Below are 26,545 nucleotides of genomic sequence, written 5' to 3'. Positions count from 1 at the left end.
ACCCACGGAGTATTTGTTAAAGGAGTGAGCAGCTAGATTACTAACTGCCCACAGTAACCTTACCCTTAGAACGTAATTCGTTAACCATGTCAGAGAGGTATTGAGTTTGGTTACTAAGTAGAATTCCCAGGTAAACGTAATAATGGACAACAGTCGTAACACTACTGCTCAGCTTGAAATTGATCCTAGTCTGCGGTACCGACTCATTCGAACCTTTAAAAAACATAACGTTAGATTTTTCCAAACTAGTACAGTCAGAATAGGTGGAGGAGGTATTTTAAATACGTTGCAAGTCCGATTCGGAATTTGCGAAGATGACTACATCATCGGCATATGATAAACCAGAGAGCTTATGGTCAAGTAGGGGGTGAACGTAAATGGCGGACCTAGTTAGGAGCAATGGCGGACACAGTGAGGAGCAATGGCGGACACAGTGAGGAGCAAAGGCGGACGCAGTGAAGAGCAATGGCGGACATACTTAGGAGTAATGGCGGACACAGTGAAGAGCAATGGCGGACATAGTTAGGAGTAATGGCGGACACAGTTAGGAGAAATGGCGGACGCAGTGAAGAGCAATGGCGGACGCAGTGAAGAGCAATGGCGGACATAGTTAGGAGAAATGGCGGACGCAGTGAAGAGCAATGGCAGACGCAGTGAGAGCAATGGCGGACTCAGTGAATAGCAATGGCGGACACAGTGAGGAGTAATGGCGGACACAGTGAGGAGCAATGGCGGACATAGTTAGGAGTAATGGCGGACACAACTAGGAGCCGCGCTCGAAACAAAGTCTATAAAGTGAATAAATGTTATCTAGGCCAAATCTTATCGCCATCTAGCGAGCTCTCTTAAAAGTTTCGTTTGATAAAAATAGGATCTGCGGCTTTTCTTCCGGGTCTATCCTTAGTCTCTCTCACTCAGCTCTTCCCGAGACAGAACGACTGGAGCGTGCGACTCAGGAATAAAAAAGGTAACGCAGAGGGGGGGAGACATACCAGGAAATGGGCATACTTGTACAAAGCCATACTCCAGACATTAGCCACTTCTGACATTCGCCGATCTTCGCGGCGAAAATATCGCAACTCGGAAATGTTCGTTTTTGAGGGAAAAGCTTTTCGTGGGATTTGCTTTGGGGGAAAATCGTAGAGCCTGTGACTTTGAACAATATAGTTGCGAAACCTCAACAATGCAATTGGATTATAATTCTAATTTGGTGTTATTTTTTAAGTTTTTTTTACATATTACCAATATTTTTATTAACCCAAAATGTGTTATTTATTAATATTATTAGATATTATACTATTCTAATAATACTGAAATCATTTAGTTTTTTAGTATTAAAAAAATATGGTAACTTTAAAATTTCAATGTTTCATATACTGAGAACTTAAAAAATTTAATATTTATGCAAAAATGCGGTTATATAAAAAAGAGAAACTTTTTCAATAGCAAAATATGGTAAGAAATTTAAACTTTCATATGGAAAAATATGTTGAATACGTAGAAATATGCTAACAAATTGAAAATGATTCCTATTCTAAATTAGGGTAACCAATTTGAAATGTTTCCTACATAAAAATATGGAAACATATTGAAATTTTCTTATTTAAAAATATGATAACAAATGGAAATTTTCTTATTTAAAAATATGATAACCAATGGAAATTTCATTATTTAAAATATGATTACAAATTGAAATTTTCTTATTTAAAAATATAGTAACGAATTGAAAATTATAATTATGCTAAGAAGATGGTAATAAATGATTTATCTACAAAAAATATGATAACAAATTAAAATAATTCCTACACCTAAATATGATAACAAATTAAGATAATTCCTACACCAAAATATGATAATAAAGTTAACATAATTCCTACACCAAAATATGATAATAAATTGAACATAATTCCTACACCAAAATATGATAATAAATTGAACATAATTCCTACGCCAAAATATGATAATTAATTGAACATAATTGCTATACAAAAATATGATAATAAATTGAACATAATTTCTATACAAAAATATGATAATAAATTGAACATAATTTCTATACAAAAATATGATAATAAATTGAACATAATTTCTATACAAAATATGATAATAAATTGAACATAATTTCTATACAAAATATGGTAATCAATTGAACATAATTGCTATACAAAAATATGATAATCAATTGAACATAATTGCTATACAAAAATATGATAATCAATTGAACATAATTGCTATACAAAAATATGTTAATCAATTGAACATAATTTCTATGGTGATCAAATGGAAAATATGGTAAATAAAATTTTTGCATTAATTTTTCTAATCAAGAAATTAAGTGATAAAAATGCTTTCTTTAACTTATTTTTAATATATAATTTCTACATAATATTGAGAAGTATTGTCTGTTTTCAAAAATTCTTTGATTTGCGATATTTTCGCAGTGAAGTAGTTAAATGGCTAGCACACCTTATCCTTTGGCTGCTTATTCCCGACAGTCGCTGCAAGTTTTTCTTATCGGCACCGGCTCTTCTTCTTTTCTTAATTGATTGGTTTTTTCTTTGCGGCCACCGCTCGTTTCGCCCCTCGCACAGAAACGGTAGAAAAAAGGTGATTAGTAGCGAGCGGGGTGATTTGTTCACGCGACGATATTGGGCTGCCATCTATCGCCCTTTTCTGTCTGCCATGAGTTAAAAAAATAGTTTTTTTATCGTTTGCTACGATCGCAGCTTTTACAAACAAAATAGTTTTTGTACTTAATTCGGATGGATGTTTTAATATTTAAACATATACGTGCTAAATTAAAATACTATTTTTTTAGGGTTGTTTAATTTTTTTGGCTGTCTTAAGCTATTTTAGAAGAATTTTGATTGCAATTTCTGCTAATTCTCAAACAGGCTTAATTGTAAAATAATTTCTGTAATTATAAATATTTAATTTCTGTTCCATGGTAAACTTATTGAAAATTGTTAAAAATATTTTAAAAAGAACTGCTACTGCATGGAGTTATTTAAAAACATAATTTATATTTTTAAATAACTCCATGCAGTAGCAGTTCTTTTTAAAATATTTTTAATAATTTCTGTAATTTTTAAACTAATCTAATCGTAAAGTAATTTCTGATAATTTCTGAAAATATTCCAATTTTAAAGTAGTTTTTGTTAATTTATACATCTAACCTAATCTTATAGCAATTTCTGTAAAATTTTTAATCTAATGTAATTGCTTAGTAATTTCGGCCAAGTATATGTTTTGAATCTAATGTATTTGTTATTGTAATTTCGGCCAAATATGTTATGAAACTAACATAATAGTGTAGTAATTTTAGCTAATTTTCGAATATAAAAGAAAATGAACCCTTGTATTTTGAAAGTAATTGAAATATATTCATCCTATTAAAAAATATCCCCATCAAATAAAAATATCCGTAATAATCGAAAAATATCCATAGTCCATATTCAACCAAACGAAAATAGCCCTACCAATCGAAAAGATCGCTAAAGATACGAATAATATAATAAAGTATAATATCTAAAAGTACCCATACCAATCGACAAATACCCAAACCGATCGAGAAATATCCATACCGATCGAAAAATATCCATACCGATCGAGAAATATACTTACCAATCGAGAACTATCCAATCGAGAAATATCCCTACAATCGACAAATACCCAAACCGATCGAGAAATATCCTTACCGATCGAAAAATATCCAATCGAGAAATATCTATACCGATCGAAAAATATCCAATCGAGAAATAGCCATACCGATCGAGAAATATCCATACCGATCGAAAAATATCCAATCGAGAAATATCCATAACGATCGAGAAATATACCTACCAATCGAGAAATATACCTACCAATCGAGAAATACCCAAACCGATCGAGAAATATCCTTACCGATCGAGAAATATAACTACCAATCGAGAAATATACCTACCAATCGAGAAATATACCTACCAATCGAGAAATACCCAAACCGATCGAGAAATATCCACACCGATCGAGAAATATAACTACCAATCGAGAAATATCCATACCGATCGAGAAATATAACTACCAATCGAGAAATATAACTACCAATCGAGAAATATACCTACCAATCGAGAAATATACCTACCAATCGAGAAATATACCTACCAATCGAGAAATACCCAAACCGATCGAGAAATATCCATACCGATCGAAAAATATCCATACCGATCGAGAAATATCCATACCGATCAATAAATATACCTACTAATCGAGAAATATACCTACCAATCGAGAAATATACCTACCAATCGAGAAATACCCAAACCGATCGAGAAATATCCAAACCGATCGAGAAATATAACTACCAATCGAGAAATATCCATACCGATCAATAAATATACCTACTAATCGAGAAATACCCAAACCGATCGAGAAATATCCATACCGATCGAAAAATATCCAATTAAGAAATATCCATACCGATCGAAAAATATCCATACCAATCTTAAGACTGTAAATCAATCACCAACCCACATTATTTAAATTTCCAATTAAATGTAAAATTAATTCTTAATATTAAATCATTTGCCAGTTAGGACCTCACTATTTCCAATGTCGGCGCTATCAGTTCGTAACCAAGCCACATTGAAAAAACGATTTTAGCTACAACGCGCGATAACGAGACTTTCTTTTGGGGTGCAGAATCGAAAAAAGTTCGTCGTCGTAAAATATGAAAAAATATATATACGGATTGACCTGTGGCGCCATCTCCGAATTGGAATCCACGAGCTTCTGCCGCAAATGGGTGAAATCTTATCTCCTCGACACCAGGCGGCGCTACGCATCATGAACCTCTCTGGCGCTCCGACTGCAAACGCCTTCCTCTCTCTCCGACCTATCATTGCCTTTTATTCCTATCAACTGCAAAAACTCTCCAAGCAAAGTAGCGACGCGTTTTTTTAACTTCCTCCCCCCCCCCCCTTTCGCTCTTTTTGCGTCTGCTGTTTTTTCTTCGGGAATTACATTTGAACTCCCTCTTTGCTTCCTGTCAAATTCGAAGAAAATGAAAGCCCGCGCCATCTTCAGTCAATTATATTTTTAAAAGTAATTTTTTGACGTCCTAATGCGATTCTTTCGCTTGTTTAGGAAGATTAACTTTTGCTTCTTCAGCGGTGATTAGTTTTTGGTTTGTTTTTAAGGAGATTACTCGGCTTATTTCGGTGGATTAATTTGCTAAAGATTACTTTGGTTATTTAGGGAGACTAATTCCGATAATTAGGGATATTAATCGGGTTACTTATGAAGATAACTTTGGTTAATTAGGAATATTACTCAGGTAACTTAGGGAGTATTACTTTGGTTATTTAGAGAGATTAATTTGGTTATTTAGGGAGAATTACTTTGGTTATTTAGAGAGATTAATTTGGTTATTTAGGGATAATTACTTTGGTTATTTAGAGAGATTAATTTGGTTATTTAGGGAGAATTACTTTGGTTATTTAGAGAGATTAATTTGGTTATTTAGGGAGAATTACTTTGGTTATTTAGAGAGATTGATTTGGTTATTTAGGGAGAATTACTTTGGTTATTTAGAGAGATTAATTTGGTTATTTAGGGAGAATTACTTTGGTTATTTAGAGAGATTAATTTGGTTATTTAGGGAGAATTACTTTGGTTATTTAGAGAGATTGATTTGGTTATTTAGGGAGAATTACTTTGGTTATTTAGAGAGATTAATTTGGTTATTTAGGGAGAATTACTTTGGTTATTTAGAGAGATTAATTTGGTTATTTAGGGAGAATTACTTTGGTTATTTAGAGAGATTAATTTGGTTATTTAGAGAGATTAATTTGGTTATTTAGGGAGAATTACTTTGGTTATTTAGAGAGATTAATTTGGTTATTTAGGGCGAATTACTTTGGTTATTTAGAGAGATTAATTTGGTTATTTAGGGAGAATTACTTTGGTTATTTAGAGAGATTAATTTGGTTATTTAGGGAGAATTACTTTGGTTATTTAGGGAGAATTACTTTGGTTATTTAAAGAGATTAATTTGGTTATTTAGGGAGAATTACTTTGGTTATTTAGAGAGATTAATTTGGTTATTTAGGGAGAATTACTTTGGTTATTTAGAGAGATTAATTTGGTTATTTAGGGAGAATTACTTTGGTTATTTAGAGAGATTAATTTGGTTATTTAGGGAGAATTACTTTGGTTATTTAGAGAGATTAATTTGGTTATTTAGGGAGAATTACTTTGGTTATTTAGAGAGATTAATTTGTTTATTTAGGGATAATTACTTTGGTTATTTAGAGAGATTAATTTGGTTATTTAAGGAGAATTACTTTGGTTATTTAGAGAGATTAATTTGGTTATTTAGAGAGATTAATTTGGTTATTTAGGGAGAATTACTTTGGTTATTTAGGGAGATGACTTTTTAGGTGTTTAAATATATTACTTTTATATACTTACTGGTAACTCAGGGATAATATTTGGATTATTTATGGAAATTAAGGATATTCCTTGGGTTATTTATGCAAATTAAGGATATTACTTTGGCTATTTATACAAATTAAGGATATTAGGAAAATTAGGGATATTACTTTTAATAATTCCTCTTTAAAAGCGAAAGCATCATGGTATTGTATTACGGATAAAACCAAAACTTCAAAAATAAAAGTTTTATAAAACAAAAGTTTAACCAAACGAAAATTTAATAAAACAAAAGTTTAACTAAACGATAATTTTATAAAACAAAAGTTTAACCAAACGATAATTTTATAAATCAAAAATTAATTTTGACAAAACAAATATTAGATAAAACCAATATTTTACAAAACAAATATTAGATAAAACCAATATTTTACAAAACAAATATTAGATAAAACCAATATTTTACAAAACAAATATTAGATAAAACCAATATTTTACAAAATAAATATTAGATAAAACCAATATTTTACAAAACAAAATTTTTACAAAACAAATATTAGATAAAACCAATATTTTACAAAACAAAATTTTTACAAAACAAATATTAGATAAAACCAATATTTTACAAAAGAAATATTAGATAAAACCAATATTTTACAAAAAAAATATTAGATAAAACCAATATTTTACAAAAAAAATATTAGATAAAACCAATATTTTACAAAACAAAAATTTGATAAAACAAAAATTTGATAATAAAATCCAATGAAATTGGTCTTCAACTCCGGCATATAAGTTAAACACATGAACCTGACCTGGCACTAGTAGGAAAACCCCTAAGCCTTGGTAGCACGCTACCAGTATAGTCTGTCACAGTGTATAAGAGGGGTTCCTTTTCCATTTCAGAAGGTTGGCTGAGAAGCGGCCCTCCAGGGGTCTTCCCTCTATACTAACTGCGGCCAAGTTAATTAGATCAACCCCCCTTCCTCCGAACTAAGGAAGTCGGGTGAGGGGTCGGAGGTAATTTCGATTGGCGTCCCCCCTCTTCGTCTGTTGAGTTTTAAATTGCTTTTTCGTACAATCAAACAAAGAAACTAAGGGGGGGGGGAGTGAATTGGTTTCTACTTAAAATATGGCTGAGTAGCTTTTCCCTTAGAGCAATTGGATCTCTTTAGCGGAGACCAACGACTCTATTTTTTTGTTCTAACCAACGCGAAGGGGTTCTGTATTGATTCCGGCAAAGTTTTAACGTTTTCGACTTTTTTCTTTTCTTTTAGATGACTGAATTTCGGGGTTCGGGATGGTTTGAAATGAAGGGTTTAAGGGGGTGTTTTATTTTCTGAAGAGGCTGTTTTCGGAAAGGAATACGCCGCGGTGTTGGAACGTAGCTCCGTCTGTCTGAGAAATAAGGCGAAATAAAAGTGCCCGAAAATGATACGCTGCTTTTTGTTTCTACGATTCTAATTTAGAAATAATCAAATAATGGAGAAGAATTATTTCGTATTTCCAGTATGGAAAATTACAGCCACTTTCCCATACTTCTATTATAGTTTTATACGAATTTAATTAGTAGCTCTTTTTTCGCGAATTTTAATTTCAAACTTTGATTCTTTTTTGAAAGAGTTTTATTTACCAACGAAGACTTGAAATTACGAAGAGTAGACACTTTTTTCTAGAATTTTATTTATCAACGTAAACCGTTTTTCCAAGACTCTTAATGACCAAGAGTGGACACTTTTGCCAATACTCTTAATTACCAAGAGAATGCACTATGCATAGGTTTTCAATTACCAAGAGAATGCACTTTTGCATAGTTTTTTAATTACCAAGAGAATGCACTTTTGCATAGGTTTTTAATTAACAAGATAATGCACTTTTGCATAGGTTTTTAATTACCAAGGATAGACATATTTCCTAAGAATCCAAATTACCAAGAGTAGACACTTCGGCGAAGACTTTTAATTACCAAAAGTATACACTTTTACCAAACCCTTAGTTACCAAAAGTAGACACTTTTTACAATACTCTTAATTACCAAGAGTAGACCCTTTGGCCAAAACTCTTAATTACCAAGAGTAGACACTTTGACCAAAACTCTTAATTACCAAAAGTAGACACTTTTGCCAAAACTCTTAATTACCAAGAGTAGACACTTTGGCGAAGGCTTTTAAATACCAAGGATAGAAATTTTGGCGAAGATTTTTAAATACTAAGGGTAGACACCTTGATGACTTAGGCCTAAGGTGGTGCCTTGGGTATTAGCCTAGCTGATTATTACTTAGACTCTTAATTACCAATAGTAGGCAAATACCTTTCTTGAAACATTTTTAAATGGGGCGAAGCAATTGAAATGAAGTCCTATCGACGTAATTTGGTCGGCGTCAATTTGAAGAAACCATGATCTGCAATGCTGCTACAGGCCATTCATTTTCTATGAACCTAGGTAGACCAAGAAAAATATTAATTTTTCTTTGGTTTTGATATTTCCTAATGTAATTTTTTGTATAATAGCTATGGCAGCCGGCTTTAAAAATATATGAGCATTAAAAATGTATTATTTACATAACAAATGATATATCGTTATAACATTATATCAATAATTTATTTATATTTATACTTTGTTGAGGCGACTTTTGACGTTACTCCCAATTTCCCTCAGGCTCTAACAGTAAGCTCAGCCCCCCTCAACCAATTCAATATCTTGGAAAAATTTATAAATTAATGGTTTCATACAATGGTTGCTTGCTTAAACATTTATTTGTTAAATGAATTGTTATATTCATTATCTAACCAAAAGACAGAAGCCTGTAGCAAAAGCTTGTAGCAGAAGCCTGTAGCAGAAGCCTGTAGCAGAAGCTTGTAGCAGAAGCCTGTAGCAGAAGCCTGTAGCAAAAGCTTGTAGCAAAAGCTTGTAGCAGAAGCCTGTAGCAGAAGCCTGTAGCAGAAGCTTGTAGCAGAAGCCTGTAGCAGACGCCTGTAGCAAAAGCTTGTAGCAGAAGCCTGTAGCAGAAGCCTGTAGCAGAAGCTTGTAGCAGAATCCTGTAGCAGAAGCCTGTAGCAAAAGCTTGTAGCAGAAGCCTGTAGCAGAAGCTTGTAGCAGAAGCCTGTAGCAAAAGCTTGTAGCAGAAACCTGTAGCAGAAGCCTGTAGCAGAAACCTGTAGCAGAAGCCTGTAGCAAAATCTTGTAGCAGAAGCCTGTAGCAAAAGCCTGCAACAAAAGCCCGTAGCAGAAGTCTGCAGTAAAAGCCTGTAGCAAAAGCCTGCAGCAGAAGCCTGTATAAAAAGCTTGTAGCAGAAGCCTCCAGCAGCCTGTAGCAGCCTACAGCAGAAGCCTGCAGCAAAAGCCTGTAGCAAATTCCTGCAGCAAAAGCCTGTAGCAAAAGTCTGTAGCAAAAGCCTGCAACAAAAGCCCATAGCAAAAGCCCTTAGCTGAAGCCTGTAGCAGAAACCTTACAATGATTGAGGCAATATGGCAAGAATTTTCCAAAAACCCCAACCTACAATCACTACTAGGCAAACGAGAATGGATAGTATAACGAGGGTAAAATTGTGGTTCACGGTTTTACAGCGTAACAATCAATTCAGATGCCTTTTTAAAAATTAAATCTAAGAAAGTTAAAGGTACCCTAACTTAGCGTTGAAAAAATAAAACTTTTAAATAAAACAAACACTCATTTCGTATTCGTTTCAACTTCTATAATCTCTTAAAAGACTTTTAAAAAACTTCCGCCATTTTTTATCAGAAATTTCCGGTGAAAAACAGGCTTTTGATTTAAATGAACTCGACTTTCTTCCGTTATACTAGCTCCATCTCACGATTAAGTCAGTCACGAAACTAAACTGAGCTGCCTTCCGGGAAAAAATAAATATATATATTAGAACGCCACCGATAGATGGAGACTCCAACAGTTCAATAAAGTAAAGTGGCTCTACAGATTAGAACGGGGGTGGGAAACACTCCCAGCCCCCCTTCGCACCATCGAGGAACTCACGTAGTTCGGATTTACACTACTCGAGGGCGCTTCAAGCTGAGATGAAATGAGATTTGGCGGCTTGAAACAACTGCCAAGTTTTTTTTTCCCATCGCGCTAACCTCTCAAAGTTTTTCTTGGCTCTTATTCTACGATGAATAAACCTTTCCTGACTCTAGCTACGGGTTATTTCGTATAGACTGTACCGCGTTTGTAGCTTATACAACGCTATCCGGTTACGGTTATTGTATACGACGGTTACCCCGATAAATTTTGTACAATTTCTTTTATAGACTGCACCGTTTATACGCATCATTTATCTAGTGGCGGGTTATAGTTGTTGCCTAACATATACGAAAGTTCACCCGGATCTTTGTATAAGATAAAATCTACGCGAACTTAACCTTTTTACGTACTTTTCGCCCAGTATCGAGTCGCGTTGATTTTTTATGTTGTTAATACGGGGCTAATGGAATTATTCGCGTAGTTTTATCGGTACAGACTGTAGCGATTTCCACGTTTAGCGCGTAGTATAAGGTTAGGCCGACTTCGCCGAAAGGGCGAATGAAGGGTACATTCTGTGTGTTTTTTTTTAGTTTTATTTTCCTTTGAGTGGGAACAAATTTGGGGTAGTGAAGTTTAAACGTTTAAAATTGATATATCATTTTCAAGGGTGAAGCTTTTTTGGCGATTGAATTTAGTGAAGACTTTGTGTTGCGCGAATAAAATATTTATTTTAAAATAGAAGAATTACGTATGAATGATTTTAAATTTTCATCATTTTAAAGACAAATTAAAGCTTTTAAAATTGTAATTAAATAATTATTTTATCGTATATTTTAAAACCCATGAACAATATCAATTTTAATATTTATAATTACGCCTTTTAAATTTTTAAATGTGGAAAAAGAATTATTGTTAACAGCATTGTTTAATTTAAATCAAACAATTAAAAAATTAATTGATTTAAGTCCTTCAATTTATAATGTAGATTCTCTAGCAATGTCAACTCAGAGCAATTTCAATTAAAATTCGTTTTTAATTATTAAATAAATATAATATTATTTTATATTACCGCTGCACCTAAATTATTAATCAATTTGTCAAGAAAAAAGACGCATATTTAACGATTAAAAAAATCAATAAAATTAAATATAATAAAAACTATTAAAAAACCCATTTAAATCAAATAAATTGATTTAAAAAAAATCAAAAATCTACAACCCTGATTGCTAAGTAAACTTTTTATAGTCGCAATGCAACCTCAGCTGTTCCAGATAAAACCTAGTAAGCGCCATTTTTTTTTTAAATTCCAGATAATTAAGTTTTTGATTTGAATTTAAATTACTTCTTATAATTATGTAAGTAGTATTAGTGGTATATACCATCGTTGAAAATCTTTTTTTCGCATTTACCACTAATTGAAAATTTTAAAAATTAACGTTTACTAGGTTTTGCCATAAAACAGCCGAGCTAGTAGCGAATTGCATTATGGGTGTTCGCTTTCTTTAAACTAATGACGTCACCTAACTATTTTAAAAATTTAAAAAAGCCAAAAACCCATAATTGATTTTGAGATGTTACTAGAGGGCGGCTTAGTCTACGCACCTTGTCTATTAGAACAAAAGTAGTATCCAGCAATCATCAAGACTAACAAAAAATGCTCAAAAGTTTAAAAAAAAACAGTCAAACTCACCTCAAAGTATGAAAACCAGCAAACTATCAAACTATCATAATTGTTAGTGATAAAAAACTGCCAAAACTTTAAAACCGCCAAAATGCCAAAGAAATAAAAACTGTCATAAAGCCACCAAAATTCAAAAACCACGTAAGTCGATCGACCCAAAAGTCACTACCTTAAAAATGATACATTGAAAAACGGACTCAAAATTGGGCAAAAACGCATTTATTTCTGAAAAAGAAGAAACTTTTGAGTAAGGGAAAACTTTTGAGAAACGGAAACCGTTTGAAAAAGGTGAAACTTTTGAGCAAGGGAAAACTTTTGAGAAACGGAAACCGTTTGAAAAAGGGGAAACTTTTGAGAAAGGGAAAACCTTTGAGAAAAGTGAAACTTTTGAGCAAGGGAAAACTTTTGAGAAACGGAAACCGTTTGAAAAAGGTGAAACTTTTGAGCAAGGGAAAACTTTTGAGAAACGGAAACCGTTTGAAAAAGGGGAAACTTTTGAGAAAGGGAAAACCTTTGAGAAAAGTGAAACTTTTGAGCAAGGGAAAACTTTTGAGAAACGGAAACCGTTTGAAAAAGGTTAAACTTTTGAGCAAGGGAAAACTTTTGAGAAACGGAAACCGTTTGAAAAAGGGGAAACTTCTGAGAAAGGGAAAACCTTTGAGAAAAGTGAAACTTTTGAGCAAGGGAAAACATTTGAGAAACGGAAACCGTTTGTAAAAGGGAAACTTTTGAGAAAGGGAAAACCTTTGAGAAAAGTGAAACTTTTGAGCAAGGGAAAACATTTGAGAAACGGAAACCGTTTGTAAAAGGGGAAACTTTTGAGAAAGGGAAAACCTTTGAGAAAAGTGAAACTTCTGAGCAAGGGAAAACTTTTGAGAAATGGAAACTGTTTGAAAAAGGTGAAACTTCTGAGCAAGGTAAAACTTTTGAGTAACGGAAACCGTTTGAAAAAGGGGAAACTTTTGAGAAAAGTGAAACTTTTGAGCAAGGGAAAACTTTTGAGAAACGGAAACCGTTTGAAAAAGGTGAAACTTTTGAGCAAGGGAAAACATTTGAGAAACGGAAACCGTTTGTAAAAGGGGAAACTTTTGAGAAAGGGAAAACCTTTGAGAAAAGTGAAACTTTTGAGCAAGGGAAAACATTTGAGAAACGGAAACCGTTTGTAAAAGGGGAAACTTCTGAGAAAGGGAAAACCTTTGAGAAAAGTGAAACTTCTGAGCAAGGGAAAACATTTGAGAAACGGAAACCGTTTGTAAAAGGGGAAACTTTTGAGAAAGGGAAAACCTTTGAGAAAAGTGAAACTTCTGAGCAAGGGAAAACTTTTGAGAAACGGAAACTGTTTGAAAAAGGTGAAACTTTTGAGCAAGGGAAAACTTTTGAGAAACGGAAACCGTTTGAAAAGGGGGAAACTTCTGAGCAAGGGAAAACTTTTGAGAAACGGAAACCGTTTGAAAAAGGGGAAACATTTGAGAAAGGGAAAACCTTTGAGAAAAGTTAAACTTTTGAGCAAGGGAAAACTTTTGAGAAACGGAAAACGTTTGAAAAAGGTGAAACATTTGAGAAAGGGGAAACTTTTAAAAGGGGGGAGCTTTTGAAAAGGAGGAACATTTGTAAAAGCAGACCAAATCCTCACGGGATGCCTGTAAAATAGTTAGAACGCGCCCCCTCTTCTACCCCCTTAGTATTTAAATTCGAAGTTAAAATTATGTGCGTGTTCAAATTTATTGTATAGTGTAATTGGTTTTATAAAGTAAAATTGATTTGTGATGTAAAATATAAAATTGATATCAATGTAAAATTTCCTTTTCCTGTAAATAATTGGTGTATAATTTGTTATTCAATTCATTTCATTTATTTAGTTTCAATTTGGCGTATGTTTAATATGTATTTGTATTGTATTGTATTGTATCAAGATATTTTGCTGTTTAATTTGAATTTGAATTTATTTGTGGGAAAATTGGTTTCTTTTTATGGTAATTGTGAAATCATGGCTACTGTATGTGAGCCACTAGTTCAAGCTAAGAAAATATTGTGAAACGGGTAGGGCTTCGGAAATTGGGCAGAGGGCTTAGCCAGCTCGCTCTTTTTTTCCTCTTGTCGCCATTGTATTGGAGAGAACGGGGAAACCGAGAAAGGGAAAGTTTCCGAAATATTGAAAGGAGAAAGCCGGTGACGTACGAGGTTTTTACGAACAGAGGAAAAATTTTAGCGGTCAAGGAAGAGACCATGGGCCAAATAATGATAAATCCAGGACATGCCTCTGGTACCTTCATACGTACTAAATCGGTCATCCACCAAAACTAACGGGCGGCCATTTTAGTAGGCGGGGAAAAGGTGCAAATAAAAAAAAATGGGAGCAAAATCAAGCAGAAAATTCCGGTTTCCCGAACGCCATCTTGTGTTGACTAAGTCGAAATTCGAAAATCCTGCCATATTGGCCCCTCATTTTTAGATTAATGGTAACGATTCTAGGAAAGTATATGTTTAATATTATATAATTATATATATTATACTAATTATGAACCTAGTACGTAAAAAAAAGTACTTACATTAATAACCACACGTAGATATGATAACCGTGAATAAAATATTCCAGGATATTTACTACGACGACCACGTGTATTATTTTTGAAAACTGACTCTAAAAAATTTGCCCCCAAAATGACGTAGGTCCGCGATCGTGCATTTTTACAATAGGGGGCAATAGTGGTCGGGTGTTAGCGCTGTTGGACGGGTTTTTCGCATAGAGTCATGTCCTGGATTTATCATTATTTGTCCCATGAAGAGACCAGGCGGTTACTATAGATAATGCTTCTATTCCCAGTTAGACAGAACTCGTAACGAAAATCGGTCGCCATAGAGACCACCTCTCCAGTTAGCGATAAATTTACTTTCATTTAATTTAATTTAAGCGTCTCGGATTTGTTGATTAGGAGTTGTCATAAAGTTGTTTGTTTAATCAACGCCCATAGAGATAGAAAATAATAATAATAAGTAGAGGCCCAATGAAATCTGAGGGTTTGTTCCGCGCTGCTATCCCCCTTCACGAGCTACGCGTTATAGGGAAGAAAACACGTGGCGCCACAAACGGCCATCTAAGAAACTAAACTCCCTTTGTGGCAACCAGCTGGGCTCAACGACGTCATTGCAGAATGTAAACAACGTCGATACCTCGAGAGAAAAAACAAGGATACCGTATTTTAAAATACAGTATCCTTGATTAAATACAATTATCAATCATAATAATATATTTCTGATAGACTGGCATTGCATACAAAATTGTCCTTGGAAAAGGATTATAGTGGTAAGTTTTCTTCGAACTGCTTCTTTTGACCATATCGTTGTGTTACTTGTGTATCTGCTGATTTTTCTTAATACTATATTTACAAGTATCCTATGGGGACTTTCCAATGGCCGTTGATAGCGACAGCCATAAATACAAGGGCTGATGTGTCTTGAGTTTACGAATCTGGAAAATTAATTTCCTGTCCATTCAGTATGTTTCGTGATTGACGTTTCATCAATAGATAATGCTATTAAAAGTTGGATGATCTGATTTGTCACTCTCATTTTTAATGTAGTTAAAACTTGGAACGATTTTGTTTATCCATTCTCGTAGAGGGTTGGGATGTGGTAAACAAAGGTGTTTTTTAAGAAATCGTATGCTTTCGGAGAATAAAAATGAACTGTCATGGTATTGCTGATACAGTTCTATTGAAGTTGGACCAAATCTTTCGTCTAAATTCAATAAAAGCTTTCGTTTTCTCATTTCATGAAGAGTTTTTAAAGATGAATCATCTTCAATTTCGTTTATTTCAGTAAATTCAAAATCCATCCATACTGACTACAAATTTTAAATAAGGTAAATCACGGAATATTAATTATTAGGGCAACTATTTTCTTCTGTATATTCTTTATCTGAGGATGACACTTCTAGCTCGGGAGTGTCGAGACCATAGAATGTTTCATATTGGACATCCGAAGACTCCTTGGGAGTTTCAATGCTTCCGTGCAACATGCAACAGTAGGTGCTAGTTGTATATTATTAATCTCTAGTGTCTCCGAACTGACCAAATCATTATGTTAGCTGTAAGTCCGCTATAAAGTTGTTTTTGTATATACCGATATCAATATTATTAAACCCTTAAAATTGTATACTTTCTCCCAATTTTGTTGAATCTCAAGGGAAAATACAATTTGGAACTTCACAAGCTTCAACTATTTTCAGGTTTATTTAAATTTACATAAGTACTATAATTAAATTATTATAATTCATTAAAAATTTTATGTAAGTAATATTTCAAACTTCAAAAAATTTTACTTTATTTATGATAATAAAGCCTATTACAAGTTGAAGAAACTTCCTTAGAGCCTAAAACGTTGGGCTTTCAAGTTTCAAAAGCTGTAGTTAGTTTCTCACGCCTATTTCGTCGCCTGAAAGCAAAATCCACGTAACTTCTTAAGACTTGCGTATATAGTTACGTGGATTTTGCTTTCAGGCGATGATATCTAGTTCCTCCCGAACGGTGTGGTGGCGCTACGTGCTTCTTCCCTATAACGCATGCCACGGGGGGGGGGGGTGAAATTTCCATAACACAAAGAAGCTCTTTTTCCCCCTGTCTGGGCCTCTACTTATTTTCTATCTCTATGTCATCGCCTCGTCATTCAATAAATTTAGCCGCGCCTAGTACCAAGCAATTTCAGGTGTTTTTCAGTCGGTATCTGGAATAAATTGGGTGCTTGCTCGTAGCTAAGCCCCGCCTTGAAACGGCCGCCATGACATTAGTTTCACGCCACACGATCCGGCGAAATAATCACGTGACCACCATTGGCGTTTTTCTGTCATGGCCGACCTATACGCGTTACCATGGCAACGAACGCAAGCCGCACCCACGAGCTAGATACGAATAGCGGCTCTCCCAACTTCGAAACCCCCTATACCACCCGATAACGTCGACAGCCTTTTCTTTAATGCCTGTATGCTCCTCCACTTAATAAACAATCAAATATGAAGTCTTTTGACTCAATTCATTCTTAATCTTATAGAAACTTCTATGAAGATTTCGTCTGTTCGATGACGAAACCTAGTAAACGCCATTTTATTAAATTCGAGATAATTAAGTTTTTTGATTTTGATTCACATTATTTCTTATGGTAATGTAACGTGTATTTTAATTTATGTACCATCGATGAATGTTTTTTTAGGTATAAATTTTTACAGTAAATGTACAATTCGTATATACACTTGAATTTACCACTAATTCTGAATTTTCAAAATTGGTGTTTACTAGATTTTGCCACGGGGACAGTCGTTTAAAAAGTGTAACTTAGGTAAGCCCAACTTGTTTTACCGCTGCTTAAAGGTGAAGTTAAACCGTGTTTTGTAACCTCATTTCATTAAACATTTAAGCCCTTTTCCTTTTAGCAGCGCGCTCCTAATTCTTCCTAAATACGCAAAGAACTCGATTGTATAATTTCACCATTACCGTAGAAACAATACCCCGTGTTTTTCCCCGTCTAAAATGTACCAACATAATTGTTTGGCATTAACCTTTTTTAAGTGGATACTTTATTTTTTACTTACAACGTAAAAGATTTTCTCTTATAAAGTCGATCCTCCTTTAAATTGATTTTCTTTATCAAAGAATGAAACCGATATGCATCTTCGAAAAACGTTTAGGAAATCATGCTTTATCAAGGCATTTGATAAGCCTTACTCAATTCTAGATAGCTACTTATTAGGCGTAATTTTGTCTTCTTACTTTTGGTATGGTTTTTTTTTAACCCATGTTATCACTAAATTATCATAAATATGTTTTTTTTATTGCTTTATAACCTTTGAAGTATTGTCTTCGACCAAAATGGAAATACAGAATTATTGCATTTCACTTTCAGAGGCGAGTTTCTCAGTAGCTCTACGTGACTTGATTCCGAAAATGGTTTTGTTTTTGTAAAATTTAGATAACCATCGAATATAGATAAGTAAATATTTTACGTTTTTAGAATTTATTCCTATAAATTTATGAAGAGAAAATTGCAAAGATAAATAACATTAATTTTTCCATAATCTTCCATTTGGATAATTTCAGGTACAAAATTTCAAAATCATTATTATTTTCATAATTATTTTATTATTTAAAATGTTTTAATTATTTATTTAACACATTTTCATAAGGTTAATAATTATTTTGTTTCTCAATATTTTAGATACAGAAACTTGTTGCAAAAACCATTAAATACTTAGAGATTTAGATGAAATTTGTAATAAACCAATTAAAATATAAGGATAAGAGTTTATAAATTTGGCAGAGCAAACGCTTCAATAAATAAATTTATAAATATATATTTCAAACAACCGCCTTTTTCAGTTAACCTTTTATTTGAATTTTTATTCTACATTGGAAGGGCAATAATAAAAATGTGAACGGTTTAAGGCTCTCGCGTGTTTGAGGGAAGTTACACCGACTACTAAATTCGCTTTACACGCTGAGCCCACCGCGAATTCACACGGGCAATGTATTTGTATAAATAAGTTTTAATCTAATTTTGAAAAACAAGGCGTACCGCATTCTCGAGCCTACTGTTTGGAAATAGTCGCAAAGATTTAATATTTTGTTTGAACGTAATGCAATCAAGAATGATGAGAAGTTGAGAACATATTTCTTTACAAGAATGATGAGAAGTTGATAACATATTTATTTAGAAGAATGATGAGAAGTTGAGAACATATTTATTTACAAGAATGATGAGAAGTTGAGAACATATTTCTTTACAAGAATGATAAGAAGTTGAGAATATATTTCTTTACAAGAATGATGAGAAGTTGAGAACATATTTATTTAGAAGAATGATGAGAAGTTGAGAACATATTTATTTAGAAGAATGATGAGAAGTTGAGAACATATTTATTTAGAAGAATGATGAGAAGTTGAGAACATATTTCTTTACAAGAATGATGAGAAGTTGAGAACATATTTCTTTACAAGAATGATGAGAAGTTGAGAAATTATGTCTTTACAAGAATGATGAGAAGTTGAGAAATTATGTCTTTACAAGAATGATGAGAAATTGAGAATATTTCTTTACAAGAATGATGAGAAGTTGAGATAATTTCTTTACAAGAATGATGAGAAGTTGAGAACATATTTCTTTACAAGAATATTGAGGACAGTTCTTTACAAGAATGATGAGAAGTTGAGAACATATTTCTTTACAAGAATATTGAGGACAGTTCTTTACAAGAATTTTATGACAAAGCAACAACAAAATATTTCTCGCGCAAACGAGTTATAAATGAATTGGAAATAATTGTCGATTTTCCTTCTAAAACTGGCAAGAATTCGAATATCTGCCTCTTTTATTTAAGCCACTGCCATCCGTGGCGTAAATAGGGCCCCCACAGGCCCTACAATTCGGGCCCCCGATGACATGGGGTTACGTCCCGTTATCCTCTTGACAAACCGAGACACCCGAAGCAATTGCGTAAGACCGCTTCCATTCGCCGATCAGGATCGATGCTAGAGGGACAACTAAAAGCGATACAAACTCTATTTTTCTCTCAACATTTCGAAATTAAATAAAACGGAACAGTTTTCCGTCACGCGGAACTTGTTGATAATTTCGCGCAGAAATCAAATCTGTCCCGGCTCACCTTCTCGCTCTGTATTCCGCCCTATCACCCCCCGACATGAGCGACATTTAGAAAAACCCACAAGCGACCGAAAAGCCGAGAAATGGATTTTGTCGCGTCCAGAAAATCGTCACTTTTGTACGGATCTATGCGTTGATCCTCGCAGTTCGGAATCCCAGGCGATTTATACTACGACTAGGCTGAAGATGGCGCTGCGCGACATTAGGTGGCGTGCTTTCCCACTTTTATTTATGAACGGTGCGCTACGCATGCGCGTGTTAAGTGGAACAAGTCACAGAGCGTGCGTCGCGCGCCTTTCTTAAAGCAACTGTCGGTTCTATCATGGCCACCTGTATTGTGATAAGGCCCATGTTATTAGAGATGGCCATGAATCTATCCGATTCTCGAAAAACGCGACTTTACTGGAGAGCGTGGTGCCATCTATTAATGGCAAAGGCAATTAAAATTCAAAATAGCCAAACTATAACGTCGTCAGAGAACCATTTGTAATTATTATAATTATAAAACTTATATTCTACTTACAATTGTTAGTGTACTTTAACCTAAATTATATATCCCATATCAAATATATTGTTAAAATTTACTATAATTTAAGTTATTGTCAAATTTAACAACGAACCAATCAACGCGAGGGTTACTTGAATGTCTCGCCTTTTGGATCAAAATGAAGTTTAAGTACCTTCTTGTTTTGACTTCGAAGCTACTTCACTTCGAGCCGCCACTGGCTTTAAATAGAAAAGTGCAAAACACCCCACATAGAGTTGCGTAGCGCCATCTTCCGCCTATTCTAAGTAACAATTTTCCCCGTCCAAAAATTATGTACAGACGTAGAGTTGTTGATTTGTTTTGTTTAATTTTTATTCAAAAATATTTCAAATGATTTTTTTTATTTTGTTAGTTTTTAAACATTTTATATATTTTTCTTCACAAATTAATTCGGGTCTTAAACTATAAATTATCAAATTTTCAAATTCCTAGATGATGGGAAAAATTTTCAAATTAAATATAAAATCGAGAATGTATTTATTTTTCCTTGTGCTGAATGACTATGCTGAGAAGATTCGAGGACATCATGATCTAATTTCCGCCGGCACGAGAGGGGGAAAGCAAAAACGCCACAGGGGTGCGCTTCAATCGCCCTGGAATACGTCACTGATAGGGAACCAATGAGAAAGTCATCTCAACATAGTCATTGCCTCTAATAAAATTTAATATGAATATAAAACACAAAATATAAAATACGAAATACCAAATAACAAATACCAAATAACAAAATACCAAATACGAAATACCAAATATAAAACAACAAAATAACCAAATATCAAATACGAAATACAAAATACCAAATATCAAATACGAAATACATAATATAAAATAACAAAATACCAAATACGAAATACCAAATATGAAATAACAAAATACCAAATACCAAAAATCAAATAACAAAATACCAAATACGAAATACCAAATATAAAATAACAAAATACCAAATACGAAAAACCAATTACGAAATACAAAATACCAAATACCAAAATACCAAATACGAAATATAAAATATAACATACCAAATATAAAATATAACATACCAAATATAAAATATAACATACCAAATATAAAATATAACATACCAAATGTAAAATATAACATAACAAATATAAAATATAACATAACAAATGTAAAATATAACATAACAAATATAAAATATAACATAACAAATATAAAATATAACATACCAAATATAAAATACGAGATACGAAATACAAAATACCAAATATAAAATACGATATACGAAATACAACATACAAAATATATAAGTATATAGCTAGATATACAGGGTCTTTTTTTTTGCTCGGAAAAGTGTTTTTTTTCAAAAACTATTTATAGTACCGATTTCAAATTTGGAAGGTCAATTCTCTATACCGGGGGACATCAGTTTGAGAAATTTGAGCGTTTTCGGTAATGTTTTTCACCAATTTTGAAAAATTATTTTTCGATCACTAGGTGCGAGATAAAAAATTTCTATTATAAAGTTGTAGGCCGTCATCGAAAACCCTTAAAAATTGTTCACTCGACGAAAAACAACTTATTTATCAGTGAAAATTCGAGCTTGAAAAATTTACAAGTTGGTGAAGCCAAATTACGATTGTTTGAAACGATAATTGAAAAGGGAACAAGTCTAATACAAGCGTAGTAGAGTTTTCACACTTAAAAAATGTACACGTTTGGTTTTTAAATGCAGATATTTTATTCACATAAATTTTTACAAAACATTTTCAATAATATCACCATTGGCTGTAACACAGGTTTATGCGCGGACAATTAAGTTCTCAAACGCTTTCTCTACCATTTCTGGTGTGACGTCTCGGCAAGCACTGATTATTCGTCTAATGAGTTCCTCCCTAGTTTCAATGGGCGTGGCGTATACCTTTGCTTTAACGAATCCCCAGAGAAAATAATCCAGCGGTGTTAGGTCAGGTGACCTTGCTGGCCAATGCACTGGACCATTTCTCCCTATCCACCTTTCAGGAAACTCGTTGTTGAGGTGCTCAGTTACTTGCCGGGAAAAATGCGGAGGGGCGCCATCTTGCTGAAACCACAACTGACGTCTTTCAGCCAATGGAAGGTCGTCGATTGCGTCACTCAGTTCGTTCTGTAGAAAATGTAAATACCTTTGGCCGTTGAGGTTCGTCGGCAGGAAAAAGGGACCAATCAAACGGTTTCCAACAAGTCCAACCCAAACATTGACCCGTTCAAATTGAACCTGGTGATGATATTCAAAACCCCAATGTGGGTTGATGTCAGACCAAAGATGGCTGTTTTGATGATTAAAGGGCCCATCTCTAGAAAATGACGCTTCGTCGGAGAACAAAACATGGCGCAAAAATTGTCTATCTTCTTGGACAGCATTTAGTAACCAGTTGCTAAATTCATAACGTATTTGATGGTCTCCGTCAATTAGTCCTTGGTGGAGCGTAGCTCTGTATGGGTGATAGCGATTCTTACGAAGAATTTTCCACACACGATTTGCAGAACAACCCAAATCAGCAGCGGCGTTAGCGCAACTGTGACGAGGATATGCCACAAAGTACGCGAGTACATTGTTCTCGAAGTCTAAATCCGGTTGACCCAATCCGCGAAACCTAGGTTGCAAGTTACCAAATTGATTGAAATCGTGAATTGCTCGTCTTACTGTATTTACAGATGGTGCTCCATTTGGATGTCTTTCTGCGAAGATTTCAGACCTATAGCCTCGTGTTTTTTAAATCCGGTCGTTTTTTTAACCAAAGTTTCAACTGGATTAGGTAATTCGGTTTCAATTATCGTTTCAAACAATCGTAATTTGGCTTCACCAACTTGTAAATTTTTCAAGCTCGAATTTTCACTGATAAATAAATTGTTTTTCGTCGAGTGAACAATTTTTAAGGGTTTTCGATGACGGCCTACAACTTTATAATAGAAATTTTTTATCTCGCACCTAGTGGTCGAAAAATAATTTTTCAAAATTGGTGAAAAACATTACCGAAAACGCTCAAATTTCTCAAACTGATGTCCCCCGGTATAGAGAATTGACCTTCCAAATTTGAAATCGGTACTATAAATAGTTTTTGAAAAAAAACAGTTTTCCGAGCAAAAAAAAAGACCCTGTATAAATTGAATCATAGGTCATAATAGCAGACCAAATTTAGTTCATATTGCCTTTAATAACTACAAACGTATCGTGCAGTTGCTAGGAAGCCAACGCTTCGTTATTTTTAGTCTTGCCCCACTTGTTCTTATATTCTATTATTCTCTGTATTCTATTTGGGTGCTATAGCGTTATTTTCAAGTCAAATTTAATCGCTCTTTGTACTTACGGGTTTTTTTGGTCATTTCTGTTGTGGTTGGCCGTTCTTCCATTCCGTCTCCATGGTGACGGGCTTAGACTTATAGCATTGAGATGTTCCTTCCCACTATTGTTAATCCACAACCGATACCTCTAATGGATTGGACGCCTAAATCGAATTTTCCTCATCCTATTTTCATTTGAAATATTTTTTTCTATTCTATATTTTGCTACTTTCAAAATTCAAACTTAGAACCTTTCCATCTTTATTTTCATAAAGAGTGGCAATTCGGGTTTAAAAGGTTTTCTGTTATTGCGTTAAATTGATTTGTAATATTTAAAATTTTCGCAAATAGATTTATTTATATATATACCCGGCCACCTGTTTAAAGGCATTATAAGTCGCTAGATGACTTTAGCCTAAGGTGGTGCCTAGGGTATTAGCCTAGCTGATTATTATGTGAATTATGTTATATATATATATATATATATATATATATATATATATATATATATATATATATATATATATATATATATATATATATATATATATATTGTTTTTAACAAAATAAAAATATTTTAATACCATTTACACAGGGGTCCTTAGATAATTATTTATTACGTGTACGTAAGTTTAATTATGTTAGTTTTAATACTAATTATTAAAAATTTAATTGAATTGCTTTATCCAAATTTGAGAAATGAATTAGAAATATTGAAAATTTTAAATACTATTTAGTTCAAATAAAAAATGCAGAATATAACATTTTTTTAATCCAAAACGAAACTAAAACTTAACCTTGACTTTCTGTCGTCTGCTACGCCGTCTTACGAAGTAATGAGGGCTAGATATAAGCCATTGGGGGATCTTCAAATTCATTTTGCATGTTAAAAGTCGGCAAATAAGCCTGCCATACCTCACAATGTGAAGTTACTGTCACACGCTAAAACGTAATTTTGTAATCGGTCAATTTGCGCATTTTCGAAGTAATGAGGGCTAGATATAAGCAATTTGAGCATTTTCAAAGTAATGAGGGCTAGATATAAGCAATTTGAGCATTTTCGAAGTAATGAGGGCTAGATATAAGCAATTTGAGCATTTTCGAAGTAATGAGGGCTAGATATAAGCAATTTGAGCATTTTCGAAGTAATGAGGGCTAGATATAAGCAATTTGAGCATTTTCGAAGTAATGAGGGCTAGATATAAGCAATTTGAGCATTTTCGAAGTAATGAGGGCTAGATATAAGCAATTTGAGCATTTTCGAAGTAATGAGGGCTAGATATAAGCAATTTGAGCATTTTCGAAGTAATGAGGGCTAGATATAAGCAATTTGAGTATTTTCGAAGTAATGAAAGCTAGATATAAGCAATTTGAGAACTTGCCAACTTTACCCAGAAGGAGTTGTTTCGAGTTTTCACCCAGATCCTTAACTTGTGATCGAACCCGGCTCCTCTTACTGCGAGGCGGAAGTGCTAACCACTCCGCATAGGCTTTGCATATCCTCTGCATAGTAAAACGCAATAATGTATATAGTTCCACTTAGGCAGACGCTAGAAGATACGCACTTATGTGACAGTATTAAAGACTTATGGTATAACAGAAGAAAAAAAATAGATTTAGTAGTTGTTGATGTAAGGGTGCGAATAACCGACTGGCGAAATTACAGTCTATAGCTAAAGCATGAACTGTTAATCCTTTAATGGGACAATTAAGCTATGCTTTTTGAACACCGTAGGCATGTAGACGTCGCTTCAGATGCTAAGATTGTTCTTAAGAACGCTGTAAATCTCGACTATAGCAACCCCATGTTTGTTCAATATTAAAAACAAATTCCCCTAATTAATTAAATTCTCGTTAGTCCCTCCATAGATTGGTTGGTTGCACAAATACAATTATGAATTTATTAGTCCCTCTAGAGATTGGTTTGTTCCACGAAGGCAATTATGAATTTATTAGTCCCTCTAGAGATTGGTTTGTTCCACGAAGACAATTATTAATTTATTAGTCCCTCTAGAGATTGTTTTGTTCCACGAAGACAATTATTAATTTATTAGTCCCTCTAGAGATTGGTTTGTTCCACAAATACAATTATGAATTTATTAGGCCCTCTAGAGATTGGTTTGTTCCACAAATACAATTATGAATTTATTAGTCCCTCTAGAGTTTGGTTTGTTCCACAAATACAATTATGAATTTATTAGTCCCTCTAGAGTTTGGATTGTTCCACAAATACAATTATGAATTTATTAGTCTCTCTAGAGATTGGTTTGTTCCACAAATACAATTATGAATTTATTAGTCTCTCTAGAGATTGGTTTGTTCCACGAAGACAATTATGAATTTACTAGTCCCTCTAGAGATTGGTTTGTTCCACGAAACAAATTTTTGATTAATTAGTCCCTCTAGAGATTGGTTTGTCCTACGAAGACAAAGCCACTAAACTTATTCCCGCTCAAATTATTAAATTTTATGTTTTCCAAACTATTTTTTTAAAGAGTTTTGTCTAGCTTTGAAAGGAGTGTGTGATTACTTCAAATTGATTCGATGGCCTTTACGTAATTTCTTCCGTCTGGTTTTTAACTTTGATCGATGAGAGTTATTTAAATTTCATAATTCCCATTTTATGAAACTGACCCAGAAGTTTGAAGTGCCAGATATGTTGAATCCTTTAATTACTATCCGGATATCCGGGGCCAATAAAGAATAGTTAAACCAATTCTCAGACTCATCGTTTTGTGGCACCACGTCTGTTGAGATTTTGACAAGACTACGGACTTTCATTTATGCAAATTAGTACAATCTAAAAAAATCAGGTTTTGAAGTTAGGTTTAATTTTTTTTCAACCAGAGCTATTGATTTTTTAAATATTTTATTGATTTTTCATTTTAATTGATATTAATTCAATTTTTATTGATTTTAATTCAAGTGTTATTGATTTTAATTCAAGTGTTATTGATTTTAATCATGGACACTGTATCTCTAACCGGACGGGAAAAG

General features: G+C 33.6%; 1 protein-coding gene across 1 annotated transcript in view; it reads left to right on the top strand.

Moving 5' to 3' along the window:
• The window catches only part of LOC149962761 (uncharacterized), a 221,415-nt gene that overhangs the window by 44,128 nt on the left and 150,742 nt on the right, over positions 1-26,545 (top strand). The window lies entirely within an intron of this gene.

This window comes from Leiobunum rupestre, chromosome 1, assembly GCF_980474605.1.
Source record: "Leiobunum rupestre chromosome 1, qqLeiRupe1.1.hap1, whole genome shotgun sequence".
In the NCBI taxonomy this organism is placed as follows: domain Eukaryota; kingdom Metazoa; phylum Arthropoda; class Arachnida; order Opiliones; family Sclerosomatidae; genus Leiobunum; species Leiobunum rupestre.
Note: the sequence above shows the minus strand (reverse complement) of the source record. Positions and strands in the feature narration are given on the sequence as shown.